Genomic DNA, 16,478 nt, shown 5'->3' with positions numbered 1-16,478 from the left:
GTAAGCCAGGCTGAGGCTAGTTTCTGCTATCAGCAGCTTGTCCACCTCTATGTCTTTCATAACATCTGTAAGTGGAAAATAATTTTTAAAATTATTCAAGTTGACAGGCAGTGCTTTCTGCTAATCAGAACAGCATTAAAGTTCATTCCTTTGCACCTTTGGTGCTGGTGGCGTTTCATGTTGATCGGAGCTTTGCATATAAACAGGCTTCAAAGTTTAGACGTGGGGCGTAAAGGCAGCAGTGCTGGATTCTTCCAGGTGGGAGCTGGATTTCACTGACTTTTGAATGCACGCTTGCAGTATTTGCTTGGGTTATATTTTTTTCTTAGAAACATTGATTCAGTTAGGAAGATAAAAACCCACAGTGCCGATCCGTCTGATCTCTGCATGTAGCTTTGTCCCTGAGCCTCCTTTGCAGGACCAGGTAATTGATTTGCGGCTGCATGTCTTCAGTAGGTGTCTGGAGGTGTGGTAAGCAGACTGCGAGCAGCAGCTTGTTCATATATGCCAATTCATATATACAGCATTAACGAAGAGGCAGAATAAGGGATCATCGCTGAGCTTCTGTTTCCCGTCCACTTCCTAGCTAGCCCCTCTTGGAAGGAATTCTTCAACACTGAACGAATATTATTTCAATAGTACATCATCCTTGAAAAGCCTCTTGGGTCTTGCTGAATGCTCATTTACATTGCTTTAATCAGTAGTACCTTAAAGGCAAAGGCTTTAAGGGCAACCTTATGGAAGGATGACATGAGAGAAGGTTCATGCGATTACTCAAGAGCTGTGCTGGAGCAATGTCCAGGGAGCAAGTGGCACAAGACTCACAGCATTTTCAAATCTGCTCCTCTGTGATTTGTGAAGGAGTCAGTTTTGAAGGTTTTCCTTGACAGCAATATTTGGAAGCTAATAAAGGTCACATGACAGGAAACCAAGCACACGATTTGTAGCTTAAACTTACTAATTAGGGTTACTTCCTTTTGCCAGGCAAGATTTTCTGAATGAGAATTCTGTTGAATTTTTATTTCCACTGCTTTGATCTGGGATTGTTTCTTCAGAAATTGAAGGTCTCTTCACGTTTTTTTTGTTGGTTATTGGGGAGCTGAAACCCAACGTAGGCAAACACAAAGTCTTGAATAACATCAGAGATCAGCAGAAATGTGAGATTTCAGGTTTTTCTCAGTGCAAATAGATATATCTACCTATGCCGAATGCATACATATGAAATAGTTTTAAATCAGTCCCTTTATTCACCTTACAAGGCTCTGAATTAGGATCTATGCTCCCATGCTGGGTGGAGGTGCAAGTTCGGGTCCCAGAGCAGCACAGCTGAATTAAGGTGGTACTCTACTTAGACTAATTAGCCTTGCCTCAAAGAGCATGCACATACTCTAGGTGGTGAAAAAATCCCTCAGCTAGCAATGACCGCCATAGTTTCCCAGGTGGAGGCAGCCAGATCTTCAGGGCTTTTTAACTGAGACATGGCATGGCTTAAATGTAGCCAGACTGCCTTCACGGCACATCGTGATACTTCATCATACGGATGTGAGGCCCTGCACTGTACCATGTAGAGATGTTGGTACACTATGGGGGACACCTTCTGCCTTAAGCAGGGCTCTAGCCTAAGGGCAGCACCATGCTGCCACATCCTACACAAAGGGGTGGAATTAGCTCAGTCCATGTGTATTCAGGAATTTCTCCCCTGGGGAATGGCCATAAGGTGTCTCTGGATGAGGTGATCTGCACTTTGTCTCCAACAGAGAGGTTATCCTTGAGGTATGTGGGACCACTTCCTCGGAAGCTGCTTGCTTACTTCAGAAGAACCAACACACGCCATTTGTGTGGATCTTGGCCCAGACCTTGCAGGTTCACGTTCTGACTTTGGGCATTGATTTCTTGTTCCTGGGTCAGCTCTGTGTGTTAGCCACAAGATCAGGTTCCAAACCTGCACACAGTCATTAACTAGTTCGTCACACTGGGCGTCACCCAAGATGGTTGGATTTCATAAGAATTAAGCTGTAGTTTAACCTTACTCCTGCCAAACTCTATATTAAACATAACCTTTAGATGCGTACCTAAGAACTTTCTGTAGCACTTGTTAACTGCTGAATCTTATGATTTTACAAACCTGGCAGGTAATTCAAGCTGTCAGGAGCTCTCATAGAATCATTTAGGTTAGAAAAGACCTTTAAGATATCTGAGTCCAACCATAAACCCAACAATGCCAAGTCCACCACTAAACCATGTCCCTAAGCACCACATCTATACATCTTTTAAATACCTCCAGGAATGGCAACTCAACCACTTCCCTGGGCAGCCTGTTACAATGCTTGATAACTCTTTCTGTGAAGAGGTTTCTCCTAATATCCAATCCTAACCTCCCCTGGTGCAACCATTTCCTCCTGTCCTATCACCTGTTACTTGGGAGAAGACACTGACCACACCGACCCCCACCTCGCTACAACTTCCTTTCAGGTAGCGATAAGGTCTCCCCTCAGCCTCCTTTTCTCCAGGCTGAACAGCCCCAGTTCCCTCAGCTCCTCCTCATAAGACTTGTGCTCCAGACCCCTCACCAGCTTCGTTGCCCTTCTCTGGACCTGCTCCAGCACCTCAATGTCTGTCTTGTAGTGAGGGGCCCAAAACCGGACACAGTATTTGAGGGGGGGCCTCACCAGTCTCAAGTACAGGGTCCTGCTGGCCACACTATTTCTGATACAAGCCAGGATGCTATTGGCCTTCTTGGCCACCTGGGTACAATGCCGGCTCATATTCAGCCATGTTTTAGGAGTCCACTGTAACAGTAGCTACTAGAGAGAAAGTCAGAAAGTGAACATTGCTTTTGAGATCTAATCAGAACTTTTCAGCTCCCTTCATAAAATATTCAAGAGAGTATAATGGAGATTTAAATCAAAATGCATTGGCAAACATTTTAGTGGTGATCACCTATGACCTGGCTGACTGTGTCACTGATGTAATGGTGTGTCAGGGGACGTTACTCCCTGGGGCCGCTCTGGCAATTGGCTTCTGCACCTTGTTCTGAACAGGTTTCCAGTGGGGTTCGGGTGGCCACAGACTCTCTTATTCAAAACTTGTGCTGATACAGTTTGTAAGAAATGCTGCCTTGTGAAATGGAGACAGCAGGTTGGCATTGCTGCCCGTTCCTCACTTCTGCCGGTGCCACTGCTGCGCTGCCCATCTTCCCCATGCTTTGGTGATATTCTCGTCCCTGCAAGTGCATGCTGAGAGGTGAACGAAGAGGGGAAAGTGCCACCCAGGATGGTGCCACCCCCATCAATTCCTAAAGCCGATCGTACAAACTCATAGAAGGTAGTTTTAAAGAAATTCTTTCGTAAAAGTAGATTTAAGTAGTAAATTTTTCAGAGAAATGGGCAGAACAAACATACTTTTTCTGAGCAGCAAGAATCGGAAATGTGTCAAATGCAACCTGTTTTGGAATTTACATGGGTCTTCTCCTAAGAATACCTGAGTACTTCCCAGTCCCTCTAGAACTAAATCTTAAGAAAACCTACAGGAATTAAGAAAGTGTAATTCCTTTTCTACAGATGAGAAACATGGTAGGTTAATTGTAAATTCCTGACAGCAAATGACCTCAAAATCATGCAGTAATACGTGTCATTTTCACGAATACCTTTATTACAGCTTGGTTTTGAGCCCAGTGTACAACAGAGGTATGAGGAAAATAAGATAATGCGTGTGCAGACACAACACACGTTTCTGCATGTAACTTTGCCCGTGTGCTTCAAACCCAAGTGGAGAGTGTCAGGAGAAGAGACCATTCCTACTAAGGTTGCCAACAAAATTACCAGGGGGTCTCTGCTGGCATTTTCTGATGTCAGCGCATGTGCAATAGGATCCACTGACATCATTTCATACTTCCAGGCGGTTTTGTCGATTTGTGTTTAGGCTGAAGTTGCAGAGCCAGAAATGAAGTCAACGTTCCCATCTGACTGTATTTTATTTCTTGGATAGAGTACATTTCTTTCACTTATTTGCTGGAAAGATAAAACAACCAAGGATCATTTGGGAATTTTTTTTCAAGCTGCTTTTATAGCTATCAGGGGCTTTCTTGATGGTAAGATATTGATTTGTGTGACGTGAAGTGATAGCCTGCTGCAAAGAAACAGCACCATTCTTTCAATGCAAAAGCTAATTTAATATTGATCTTTCACTTATAAAATGCAAGGATAATTCTTTTAGCAAAAACACCTTGCATCAGGGCTCCTGTGGCTTTCCCAATTCAATCTGAATTTCTAAGCACTAAAGAAATCTCATTATTGAGAAGTGAAATAGCAGCTCCCTCAGCAAAAAGGTCACGGAAGTGTGAAATAGCCTTTGTACTGTATTCAGCAGCAGTTCTTGAATATACGCATTACTCATCCATGAGGCTCATGATGTTTAAATGCCATCTACAACAGTGCTCCTTCTCTGACCGTCATTTTACTTCTTCGCCTTTTTGCCTTTAATAAAGCAAAGATTAAATGGTTTACAAGAGCTATTACTTTGAAAGTCACGTTTTCTCCACACGTCACTTGCAATTACGCAGGGAATATGTCTTCTAATAGAATACTTAACTCAGTGGGTTTGGATGTTTAGGTTTCAGCAAGCCCAAAAATGTTTTAAACATGTCTCTGAACTTTGAGGTTTTCACCCTGATATGATACCAATCTTCTTAGCTTTCCATCCACCTCCACTTCCCTTTCAGCCCAAACCATTTATTTTTATTTTCTTTGGGTTTGTCATTTCTTTCCCTCGGTTTCCCCTGATTTGCCTTTTGACCCGTCTCACTCAAGCCATACAGCAATTAGATCTTTCTTTTTTCCGCACTGCAGCAACATCCCGCACTTAGTTTGATCATTAAAATCAGAGGAGTTTAAAGATGCTGCTTTGATTTTTCTCTCAGTCTAATTTGGGTTGGGCTTGTTTTTAAATAAGGACTTGTAGAGGGGGTATAAATGGTATTAAACAAGCTTTTTTTCTGAGGCTTTTAGGTTTATTTTCCCTTCAGAAAAGAGACTGTTACATAAGCAGTCTAGCACAAGGAGAATTAGAAATTAAATGGATGCGGAATTCCTGAAAACAGTAGAACAAAGGTATTTAATAGGAGGTTACTTCAAAGGAAATCTGGGAAAAAGAGAAAAACCACGGGGATCTATATACCTGAGGAGGCGTACACCATGCACTCTATTCTTACGTGCTTGCAGTTCCACAGAAGAAGGATTTTGCAACTGAAATATGCACACAGGGAGACCCACTAGCTAGAGTTTATTCAGAGCCTCCTAATGGGGAAGAGGAAGGAGCATTTTGCCGAAATGGGTCACTATTTGTGGACTATACAGAAGCATCTGTTTAAAATATTGGACAATATCTGTTGCATTGGAGGTAGGGCTCAGTAAGGGAGATGGCATAAGTAAAACTGAAAGAAACTATGGAAGTAATGACATGGGGTTCACTGACAATAACTTTGGTGAATTATGATCAAAAATTTCAATATTTTAGAGATGAAGGAGCTGTCTGAAAAGCCTTGACCTTCAGAATGTGGCAGCCTTGTATCCCTATTCACACTACCGAAGTGTGAAGGGAAAGAAGCATTGAGAAATAACACGTAATCGATACGGAAAGTCTATACTGAACCTGTAATAACATCCACAGTGCACAATACGATTGCACCACTGTGCAGAGCGATACTGCAGGCAAGTTTCATTTCTTACAGGAAGAGAGCCCAAAGGTTCTTTCTTTGGCTGCTGGCTCCCAGAAAAAGTTTGCTCTTATTTTCTGTGTTGGTCTGACCTGCCTTTTAAGCCATGCATCCTTCACCTGGTAAAAAAACGCCCTTTACAGGCACGTCCACAGTAGTCGCTGATGCCTGTGCCAGCCCAGCCATCGGAACAGGCTGGAGCAGCAGCTGCCTCTAACTAGTACACACAGATCGTCCTTCTGTTGTGTGTGTCTTGCTCTTTGATGCTATGGAAATACATTAATTTATGCTTTGCAGCTACATCCCAGATGATCATGGTTGTATTTTTAGACAAACAAAACGAGGGGGGGAGGGTTACGTGCTCTTGGAGGATGCTGTAGTTCGGCAGTTGGTACGAGGAATTAGAAAATGGTTTTTGCTCTGAGCTGTTGCGAGCGTAAAAGCTATGATGATATCCATATAACGGGAGCTTTATTCAGATCCTGCACACCAAACTCAGCTTCTGTTTCTGCCAGGAATGTCTGAGTGCTTTTCCTGCTCTCTATCCCCCACCCTCGGCCATGTGAGCACACATACACATACACACGCATGTCTCACTTTGTCTCTCTCTTCCAGGCTCCCCCAGATCTTTGAAGGCCTGTGCTTCTCTATGGGGGACGGAGCCACCACACAGAACTGAAAGTAAATCTATTCTGCCACCTGCAAACACGTTCAATACGTTGCATTGCAGTTTTAACTTTCGCTGCTCGGTGATGCTCACTGAAGCGCGCACAAGCGCTTACCCTTTAGAAGGTGTATTTCTGCTAAGGATGCAGACATGTTCCGAGGAAAATGTTGAGTTGGTAGTGATTTGTTATAGGTTTCCCTCTCTGTAAAGGTATTTTTCCAGCAGGAGATGATGCAGTGACATGCCTCTCCGCATACTCCTTCCTGAAAAGTCTGTGCAGAGACTATGTCTTTGTGTTTGGGAAAAGCATTGGCAGGCTCCGAAATCATGAATGAGGTCACAGCAATTTTCCCTGTGGGTCAGTGAGGCTGAACTGGGAAACGACATGCAGATTCCTTCTAGGAAGAGAAGGAAAAAGTGCCTTGAGGATGATGTTGGAATCCAGTGTCTCCAAACAGGGTCGAGGAAACAGTTTGTTCTCTGGCCTGATATTGCAAAAAAAGTCATTTATTCCAAAAGGCTTTTCAGCTCTGGGTGAAATTTGTCCTCTGTGCTTTGCTTTGCTTTGCTTTGCTTTGCTTTTCTGATTTATAGTGTCAGGCAAGGCCTTGTGTGATCTCCCATTCGTGGAGAGATGAACTAGATGATCTCATAAAATTATTTTTTTTTAGCTCTGTTTGGTTTCTGTTGTGAATACTGTGTTACAGAAAAAACGATTTTACAACCAAAGTACTTATCTACACACAGAAAAGAGCTTTGCCTGTGTTCAGTTTTCTTCTTTTTACATTGTAGTGAAATCACAGCTTCGGTCTTATAGCACAAAGAGGTACTTTATTATGTAGCAAAAATAAATTTTCCAGGTGATACTAGTCTTTTTCTCTAAAAAGGGTATAAACATCTTTTGCCCTTTATAGGAGCTAATAGGGAATATACACGTCAAAGGCAATGCAAAACCTGAGTTGTGCAGTTGTTGACACGATGTTCAAGTCCCAGCTGATAAACTCCATTTCCTGTTTCAGCGGCAATCTCTGACAGGATTCACGAGCCAGACAGTGACAAAAAGGGGGAAAAAATCCTGACAATTTCTCCCATAATTGCCACCTGCAATCCCAGAGAGTGGAGGAGGAACGGAGCCATAAATAGCAAGAAAGATTTGTCAGGCTGTGCAAGATCAGAGCATTGATTCAGCCTTGATTGGACTCCCTACCGCTGTCCTGTCGTTATTTATGTCAGGTTAACCTCTCACTTTCAGCAATGACATCTGTTCCCCATCTACTCATTTCAGGGAACATACTGCGGTTACCATTTTGTCAGCTGGTTTTTCTCCTTCTGATTACTTTGGAGCAAGGCTGCTGGGGTGGTTTTTATTTAAATAACGCCTAATTCAAAATGAATGGGCTTGCTTTGAGATAGGACATGTGATAAGATGAGGTACATTCCATAAAGCCTACCAACAACATTCACGATGAAATGAAAACTATGAGAACCTAACGGAGAGGTTTACAGAAGACAAAGGCGGAGGAAAGAGCAAGCCAAGCACAGGGGTGGAAACTCCCAGACCCGTGGGCAGGACTGTTTTGTACGAAGGAAATGTAATCATCAAATACCCCATAGTTGCGCATGGTACGCAGGTGAAGTGTCACCAATGGGAGCTCTTACCTCAGGTGTGTGAGCAGGTGTGTACGTCCACGTGTCGCTAGAAGTCTGCTTCTGCTCATCAGTTACTCCAGTAAAGTCTGGCAGCTTTTTTTCTGAGTTCAGATTGGTTGTTTTCAGTTTGAAGGGGGTCTATTTTCAAAGGAAATCTTTCTAAGACAGTTTGGTGTTTTTTTCTTTTCTCCTTTCCCCTGCCTGTTGGTTGTGCAATGCTTCTCTGTCACTTGTATTGCAGCAACTCTTGCATATAAAACCCCACATTCCTTGGGCGATACTGGCAGGGAAGGAATCTTACTGTGCTGCAAACTGTGCTCACAGAAAAGTGTTAGGTATCTTCTACTAGAGATGTTTCTTCGCTTACCTCTACGCTTATTTACGAAACAAACTGCTCTGCTGGGGTTGCATAGAGGCATATCCCTGACTCAGATGCCTTCTTTTGCCTCTTTTGTCTGTATTCCTTTCTGTGTTCCTAAATTGTAATGACAGACTAGAGCTTCATGCACAAGTTACAAGCTTGACACAAGAGTCATTTTGTGAAAATCAGTGGCTATGAATTATGCAGGAGTCTAGCTGATATCAAGTACTACATTTCTTTAAAAATGCTTGAATCTCCAGTTTTAATCTTGCATTTTTACACAGGGTTACTGGTTTCAAGGCAAAAAAAAAAAAAGGTAGTATTTTAAATATTTTTTGACATACAATGCTTGCAGTACTGTAAATTTAATTCTGGTGTTGATTCTGGCTAAGGTCACTTTACCTCTTTATTCTGGCACCCTCCAGGGCAGGTATTTCATTGCAGATTGTACATGATTTATGTAGTCTACCTATTCACATTCCTAGCTGCACAGGACAGCGTGTCTCATCTGATGCCAAGTGTATTGTTAGTACTTAAAGAACAATAATAATGATTCTACCTTGAAGGAGAAAAGAGCCATATGAGCAAGTTAATAATCAGGAAAATCTTATCTCTGAAAAAATATGAAGCTGCTTCCTTGCCCAGAGAGATACATAAAAAGCAAGAAAATCTAAAGTACATTATTGTATAATCTCCATATAGACTGCTTTAGCAATCTTCCCCCCCAGTTTCTTCCCTGGTGGTGTTTGACTTTGCCTCTGTATTTTATTCTAGGTTGTCTACTGTTAGAAACCATTGCTGCTTAGGGAGATTAGCATTACAAAAGCAGAGTAAGAAATTTAGTGGAATTTCGCTAACTCTTGAGACAGGAAGATATTAAAAACAGTTACTGCTATCCCATTATATATGTTGTTGAATCAACCAGGACACAAGATTAACTCCCAAACTGAAGGCTTTTAAAATAATCCCTACCATTTCATATGAAGCTCGTCTTCAAAATATTCTGCAAACTTTAACTAATCCTCAGAACTTCCCTTACAGAAGAGTTTTAACTCTTGTTCAAAGATAAGAGGACTATGGTCTGGAGAAGGAATTTACTGAAAGTCGAAGAAAACAGCCGGAGTCCAAGCTCTGCCCATGACTAGCGGCGCTGCTTTCTGCGGTTGGTCACTGGGGCACCTTTGCCAGCAGTTGATCTCAATATGGACAAAGGATTTAGGAATGCCCCACTGTCCCCCTTTTTCTGGGATGCTGTATTATCCGGAATGTCTTGAATCTTCAGCTTGGACCCAGGTGTCCCCTGGTTTCAATAATGTTTTTGCAGTGTTTTCTAAAATTAGAGAAAGCAAGACACACAGGTCTTGCAGAGTTTTGATTCCATCCCTCCCCCAGACTGGAAAAAAAAATTATTAATACGTACAATACATACAAAGGGATCCTTCCCATTGTATATATTTCCAGTTGAGGGGCCGTCTGAGTTGAAGGGCTGTGTTTAATGGCTGCCACTGGATCTACCTGAGTCACTTGATTGTACACTATTTCTCTACTGTATTGTATAAGGCATTAAACATCATTGAATACATGTTAAGGAAAATATGTTCAAGCGTAATTACACAAAAAGACTTCTGTGGAAGCTTCATATAGATGGGAAGTGTGTGTGTGTTTGTATGTGTGTGTGCGCACGTACATCTGTTTTAAAAGAACATAGTGAGAAGGCACGCTCATACAAAATGCTGAAGATTATTTGCTAGATTTCCAGAGTACTTTTCCCCTGGCTTCTTCAATTTCTAGTGCTCTCAGCTGCTCCTAATGATTTTCCCAATGAAACAGCTGTGTTTATGGGACTCTCTCATACCAAGATGTCTGGATTGCAAAATGTTCAACACATTCACAAGTAGACAGTTTCCCCGTGAAAAAGTCCAAAATAACGTCCAGGCATTTTTATCCCATTTAGATCTCCAGTTACCTATTGAAATTAATGGATTATTAAGTATCAACATAGAAAACTGAGACTACTTTAGCCAGGTACAACTGAAAGAAGCACGGATAAGCTCCAATCAAGAACGAAAACGCTCTCTATTTTCATGACATTCACATGTTTTGACTGCAGGTCTTCAGACTTATAGTGTAAGAAAAATCTTGACTACATTGGCACAAATCAGGGATAAATCGATCTCAGAACTATGGTACCCCATTATCAGCTGTCTTTGGGAATGCCCCATTACCCTCATTTCTGGGATGCTGTATGATTGTGAGTGTCTTGAATCTTGATCCCAGGTGCTCCCTGGTTTCACTATTGTTTTTGCACTCTTTTCCAAAATTAGAGAAAGCCAGACACACAGGTCTTGCAGAATTTTTTATTCCCCCTCCCCGAAAAGTTATAAAAAATGTTAAAAACTAATGCTATTAGATCAATGCTAGGACTACTGTAACCCAAATTAGCTTCAGCCCTGTACGGTACACCAATTAGCAAAGACAAAAAGAGGAGTAATAACTAGGTATGCCATTATTCTGCCAATCTTTACAATCTCTTTTATGTGGAATTCTACTTCAAAGCGCCTTTCTTGTTTGTTACAAGATCACTTACATAAGCAGCTAGCAGACGTGACTAAAAATAAGTATTTTGTTATCGCTTCGTGCCTGTGTCCTCAGCTACTGAGAATCTCTTATTCATATTATCCCTGGAAGTTCTTCAGACGGATGATGTATGTGTATGCTCTCTATGTATGCTTTTAGCTTCTTATTTTTTATTAATTTATTGCTTTATTTTAATTTTTTTCTCATCTGGTGCACCTCATTTTTTCAGTCATCTCCATCATCAATTTTAAGAGGTGAATGAGGATGTTGAGAGTAGGACTGGACAGGGAGGGGGACCAAAAATGTGGGTTTAAACCACTTCTTTTATTCCTGGTGGTGCTGGTTTTCAATGCAAATTAGGATTACTTTAGGGTAACTCAGATTTAGCTGCTCAATCTACAGAGTTTGTTCTCGCAGCCCGAGAACTTCATGCTGCAAAAGCTATCACTCTGGCTGAGCTGCCTCCAACTTTAGCAAGCAACTGGGATTCTCGCTTCCTACTGCTACATAGGGAACTTGCTATTTGTTTCGTTTGCACAGGTGCGCGTAAGGGTGAAGTCCCCTCATGTGAACAGTGTTTTGCTGGTGTACACTACTGTATGCACTGATGCTAGAAGAGAGCGCCCTGGTAGTTCTCCTATTATACGACCTCATTTTGCTAAAGTATTAGCTGAAACTGGCACGAAACGTAGCACTAAAATAAAGGCAAAGCATATATTCCACTAAACCGGATGTTTAGACTGCTGCCAGGAGAGGACCTGAGAAAAATCAAACACATATTCACACATATTCAAGTGTCATCTTGTCTTTTAAGTGTACTACCTTGATATATTCGTTTGTCCTCGAATCCCGACATTGAGATACAAACTTAATAGAAAAAGCAATTGCTAGCAGAATGAACCACTGCAAGTAGCGTCTGTCCCTGCTTTCAGTACTCAACCTTAATCTGGAACCTTTTAAAGTAGTCGGGTTATCTGGAAATACTGCACAGTTTAAGTTAATTGTCTACGAGTGCCTCTTCTGTAAATATGTGTCAGGCATTGTAAAGCACTCCCAAGGATTAGTCATGTTAGAGGTGTGAAATTCAATATTCACTGGTGTACTTGCGGGGAGGAGGCCCCCACAAGAGCAGTTGTATCTGCTTACAGCAACCTGTCATTTATTGGCACCGGCAACGTTTTGCAAGAATAAGCAAGCTTGAGAAAAAGCAGCCCTTTGTAAGAAGAAATTGCAATGGAATTGATGTTGCGGGTAGCGTTGCAGGACTCTGACGCAATAAGTCATTCAACTTCTCTGAATGAAAAAAATGAAACGCGAAAGTCTTTCCGTTGGAAATTAGCACTGGTTACAATTTCCAACTGCATGGCTAGCCTCCGCCTGTCAGTTGCAGTACTGTATCTCTGCCTGTTTAAAAGCTCTTAGCTGAATGCTAATGACCGTGACTTGAATTAACAGGCAGAACAAACAAGGTTAACTTTGATAGTTCTTCCTAATGCATTTTTAAAGCTGGGTTCAGGAAGAGCGTCTGCACAACAAACAAAGGCCACGATGTCCAAAAACACATGACCAAACTCATAATTTTCTTTTGTGAAGCCTAGTATCCCAAATGTAGTCCCAGGTCCTGTTGGGTTAGGTGCTCCACAGGAAAGAAGAGACTGTCTCTGCCCTGAATAACAGTCAAGCTAAAGAGAAAAAGAAACAGAGGAGAGGGGGGAAGAAAAAAGATCACGTGATTAATCCAGTGGCGTCAGTAACGGAGCCACAGCACCATTTCACTCTTAAATTCCCGACCAGATTTGCAAACTCATTTGCTTTGATTGCACTCCCAAATGGTTCCAAAGGCTTTCGAATAAGTCTGAACTATGTGAGAAAATTGACCAAAGAGGTGGCAGAGAGGTTGGGGTGTTAATCCAGGTAATGTCTGAAACCAAATCCAGAAGGAATTCTACTTGTTGCTTTGTTTGCAGAATATTACTTTAGCACTGTGCTTATGCCTAGGAACTTGGTGACCCTTTATGAACTTTCCAGACATATACTTTTCACCATGGCCATGGTCTTTGAGACTACATGTATATGAATAGATTGGACAAAGTTGAAAGTAAATGAAAATACCTGGTGTTGTGAAGGCTACGAGATTTAACAGATCTACATGAGAAAGAAGTGGGAGCTCCCCTCTAAGTTAATTCATCACTGAGTGATTGATATTTCCTTTTGAACTGATGATTTCCATCTCTGCTCCAAAGTGCACGGTGCTCTGGGACTCAGAAATCCTTTTCCTTAGCCTGCCAGAGATCTGCGCCGTGACCTTGGTCAAATAGTTTCATTTTGCTTTATATATGTGTGTGTGTGTATATATATATATATTTTTTTTTTTTTAATGCTGTGACTTTGAAGGACAAAGGTAGTATATGAAAGCAAAGTATTACTACTGCTAGCTAGTACCACTTCACTAGATCAGGTGTAAGGAAGAAGAGGAAAGTCAGAAAGAAATTCAGCATGTTTGTTTTTCCCCGTATCTGCTAAGAATAATTGATCAAAATTCCTTCTGTAATGTCCAATGTAACTCAGTAACAAATCTAGGCCGCACTTAAATATGAGTAGCAGCCAAACCACCAATTTGCAGTTGTTTATTGTGGGGTAACATATTTCCTAACAAAGGACAAAAACAGTCAGTGTAAACTTTGGAAGTATATTAGGAGAAAACTAGGAAAATGATACCCCCTACCCAGCAAGAGGTATGGCAATTTAATCAGTATTTCACCAAAAATGGCTTCAAATGTTGATGCAATTTCCCAGGAACATCAGCTATTTACATTCCAGGTCATTTCCAGCTACTCTGCTTCCATCTAGATCAATTCTGTAAGCTTGCAAAAATATAAATATTGGATTTTAGCCTAATGCTAGAGAAGCATATGGGTCATTAAGTGTAATTCAGGCCTTGAAGGCTATTTGTTGACTCTCCTGAATAAGAGCAAGATCATTTCTCCCTCTCAAAAAGAACTGCTCTATTTTGGTTTGCAAGTTTAGGAGATGGGGCGCAGTCAGTTTGTTTTTAATGCTGATATGCATACGGAAGACAGAAACCAATGAAATTTACCCATAGAGATTTGTCCTTTCCTTGCTTAGTAAACTTTCCAAAAAAGAGACTGGCAATAGGGGTCAAAAACAGTAAAGTCATTATTCATTACTTGTTGTGCAGAAAACTGTGGGAGCCTGCATAAGGACCAGGTACATAATGGCATGCTTGGGATTTGCCATGTAACCCCCAACCCTGCCGGGAAGAAGATGCTTGGGTGGTTTTTTTTTCTCTTTATGTGACTTTCTTAAGGGTCCGTCAGTCAGGTTCCCCAGGACTCTAGGAAATTTCATAGGTGTTTCTAAAAACTCTTCTGGTCCCAGATATGAATTCTGAGGAGGAATGGCTGCATATTTTACGATATTGCAATTTTTTTCAGGGAACGTTAGGAAATAAGAGCTGTCCTGTAGCTCAGGAAGTTGTGTTTGTCATTTTTATGTCCCGAGCAATCTCGGTTCTTCAGCCGCCTTTGAAAATATTGGCAGCCCACGAGCCTGAGACACCCTTCTGTTTTCAACAGGATTATGCTCCCAAGGCATGAATAACTTACAAAAATGACAAAAGTATTTCAAAATTATTTAAGAGAAGGGTGTAATAAAACTGTCTCACATTCTGAAAATATCTTCCCCCTGCCTCTGGGAAGGAAGCTGTCAGCAGCGTTTAATGCTGCCGCAGTGTCTGGGCGGACAGAGTACCTCAAGGTACTCTGCTGTCGGTGGTTTAGCCCGGCCCCCGATTTATTGCAACAGGTTTTCTGATGGTCTGCAGGAGGCAGGCAACGGGCGCCCTGCGAGCTGGATGTGGGTCTGAGGCCCTGCCCTGCTGCCGGCTTAGCCCCACACCCGTGGTGCAGGGCGCTGTCAGGGCACCCGTCATGGATGCGTTCGTCAGAGCTTTAACCTTCCTTTTCCTCGTCAGGTTTGGGGGAACCGATGTGCTACTGCTGAGTAGGTTGGGCGAATAGGGTAGCTGCTTTTTGCTGTTTCTTCTGTCTTTCTGAGCCTCTCTAGATACACAGAATGAGACCAGACTGAACGGAAGAAAAAGACACAGCGGGTGTCAGGTCTTCAACTTTTCCCAACACCTGCAGGAGAAATTTCTCCCACAAATGAATGCAGCCACTAGCTCAAGAGGCTGCCATGAAACCATTAATCTGTGGCAGAAGCTTTCCCGGTATGTTTACACTTTGCACTTTTAAAAATTAATGCCGTACTCCAAATGATGACAGTGCACCACGCACTGAAGGAATGAAGTGATGATTAGAATGACAGACATGAAGTATCAATTTCCTGATTATTTTTAATTACACTGACAAGAAAAGCAAGCCAATGTCAGTTTAATCTGCTTTGCCTTTTTCTTAGTGATTTATAGTCTATCAGCCAGGTAGGTCTGTACTGGAGACATATTGTCTTTCCAGCTTAATTTCTTTATTGATGTTAATGTTATTTATAAGGGCAATCCCACATCCTTAGAAAATTATTTGGGTCAGCTGAAAAACTAATTTTGTTTAAACTGCTTTCCAAATTACAAAAGGCATAATAGAAGCGATCTGAAGCAGAGGCTTTGTCCACAGTTATGTCTTAAGTAATGTGGTGACACAAATACTGCTTTATACTTCATTAGCGGGCAATTAATAATGCGTGGTAGACATGGTGTGTCCTGTTGGAGTTCAGCTGTGAAATGAAGTGTTTCCTTTCATTTAGTTTGTCAGCTTCTGGGAAAATATAAAGGATTAATACTCCTCCAAATTCTGGTGCTGACACCTTTAAAAAACACTAGATCTCAGGTTTCATGGTGCACGGAAACACTATCCTCTCTAGGTTTCTCTTTCAATACTTTTCTTTGCTCTTTCTAAGAACAAAATCAGATTTTTTTATCTCTTGACTGAATGCCTTGATTTAGCCTTTTTAAAACAAAGGGCAGAACTATCTGCCAGTGTGTGTCCCAGGTAACAATAACAATTTCAGGGATTCTAGACCCCATAAAGAATAGCATTACAGCTGAACATGAAGTAAAAGAACATACCAGAAAAATTAAGAAGAATTTATTTATTCATACAGCAGGAGATGGCACGCGAGGAAACGAGTAGCTACTCCTGACTTTATACACCAGCATAAGGTACAGATTAAATAAGATAAACATTTGTGCTTCCATTTAAAATGCCTAAGGTTTTCAGACATTGTGGTCATAAGTGTGCTGTTAGTGTCAAGAGAGACAATTACACGGTGATCAATAGATAGTAACTAGGTTATATACACAAAACTATGGTCTTCTAGGGAAAAGAATGATTGTATCTCTCTTTATTAGCGGTATAAAAAAACCACAAAGTCCCACAACTATTTCATTCTTCCATGTCAGAGTGTGGGAATGAAACCGGTTGCAGCAGAACCAGAGAGTATTCTTTTCATGAACCCGGTGCACATCTAATTTCAGT

The sequence above is a fragment of the Chroicocephalus ridibundus genome, chromosome 1 (assembly GCF_963924245.1).
Source record: "Chroicocephalus ridibundus chromosome 1, bChrRid1.1, whole genome shotgun sequence".
NCBI lineage: Eukaryota > Metazoa > Chordata > Aves > Charadriiformes > Laridae > Chroicocephalus > Chroicocephalus ridibundus.
The sequence above is the reverse complement of the archived record's forward strand: the minus strand, read 5'-3'. Positions refer to the sequence as shown.